This window comes from Lipotes vexillifer, unplaced genomic scaffold, assembly GCF_000442215.2.
Source record: "Lipotes vexillifer unplaced genomic scaffold, Lipotes_vexillifer_v1.1 scaffold251, whole genome shotgun sequence".
NCBI lineage: Eukaryota > Metazoa > Chordata > Mammalia > Artiodactyla > Lipotidae > Lipotes > Lipotes vexillifer.
In genome coordinates, this window is record NW_006770868.1 from 2716882 (window position 1) to 2718404 (window position 1523).

A 1523-nucleotide genomic window follows, 5' to 3' on the forward strand; every position below is an offset into this window, starting at 1 on the left:
GCGGGCCCCCCCGCCCCTGCCGGGCCTAAGGGCGGGGGCGCCCGCTGCGCCAGGGCCCGGCCCCCTCGCTCGCCGCCCCAGGCCCCCTCCTGCTCCCCTCCCTCCTCCTCCAGGCCGGCCCCTCGCCCCGCCCAGTGTCTTCGGGGAAAGGAAACCGAAAGTGAGCTGCGTCGGGCGGGGCCGCTGACCTGCCTGGGCCCGAGTACGAGCACCAGTCGGCGGCGGCGGCGGCGGCAGCGGCAGCGGCTGCGGTGGCAGAGAGAGGACGCGCCGGAGCCCGGTGAGCGACCCCCGCCCCGCGACCCGGTCACGCATCTGCTCCCGCCCGCCGCGACCCCCGGCGCCCGCGCCGCCCCTCCACTGCCACTTTTACCCCGACGTCCGCCTCAGCGCCCCCGCCACCTCCTCAGTCCCCGCGCCCGCATCACCCGCTTCAGCACCCGTCACCGCCTCAGTACCCGTCACCTTCTCAGCGCCCCCATCACCCACCTGAGCCCCTGGCCCCTCTCCTCAGCGCCCCTCTTAGCCCCCTCAGCGCCTCCATCACCACCTCCGCCTCCAGCCTCGTCACCTAGCTCTCCTCTGTTCCCCCATCTCCACCCTCATTTTCTGCCACAGCTCCCCCTTCATCTTCCAGTGTCCTCAGCTCCCATCATCACCTCATTCATCCCCATTCTCTACAACCACCCTCCGCACCTAGACTCCCCACTCCTATTTCCAGGCCCTCATCACTTTAGCAAACAGCCCTCAGCTGAGCTCCGCCCCACCCTCTCCTTGAGGCCCCCAAACCTCTTCCACTGTCCCCCACCTCCCCAGCGGCTCCCCGCTTCAGGTTTGCCCTGGCACCTTCTTCACGGCCGCACACAGCCCTGGCTCTCCCTTGACCCTACAGTATCTCCATCAGGACCTGCTGGGCGCCTGGGTGACAGGGACTCCTCCATCCTTTCTTATACTCTCTCAGGACCCTGGAGACTTCCTCCTGAAACCCAGCTCTAACCTCTTTCATCCCATCCTGGTAATTAATATTCCTCTCTAATTTAACCACTACAGCAGCTTGACCATCACTGATTTTCTTCATCCTGCCCTTATAGGCCTTGATTCCCAAAGAAACCCTCTCGATTCTGCTTTTGTGGTAGCATTTCCTGTTCCTCTCTGCTCCTCCCTTTCCTTGCCTTTCTTTCTTCTTTTCTTCTGTTTCTTTTATCCCAGAAAATGTGTGAGTTTCTATTCAACAAGAGGAAGAAGGAATTTTCCTCTGAGCATTTTTTTCTAATTAAACAAACAAACAAAAAACCCTCTAAATATTGAACCTGTGCCATGAGAGCTGGGTTTGATAAGATGAGGGATGAGATTCACCAAAAATATTCCCAGCAGGAAGGAAAGGGACTCCTTTCTCTGATGAGGGTAAAAGCTACTCCTCATGTAATGCCAGATCTATTCACAGTTTCCAACTCTGAATGTTTTAAAACTCAGTGAAAGGGACAGTCGAAAAAGTCCCTTTGCTGAGGACTCTCAGTTAGCCA

General features: G+C 59.0%; 1 protein-coding gene across 1 annotated transcript in view; it reads left to right on the forward strand.

The window, feature by feature from the left end:
* The first annotated feature begins 265 nt into the window (after window positions 1-265).
* The window catches only part of ZNFX1 (zinc finger NFX1-type containing 1), a 28377-nt gene continuing 27119 nt past the window's right edge, over window positions 266-1523 (forward strand). Inside the window, exon 1 of the mRNA XM_007446393.1 lies at window positions 266-280. The gene's annotated coding sequence lies outside the window, so the exon portion shown is untranslated. The remainder of the gene's footprint in view (window positions 281-1523) is intronic.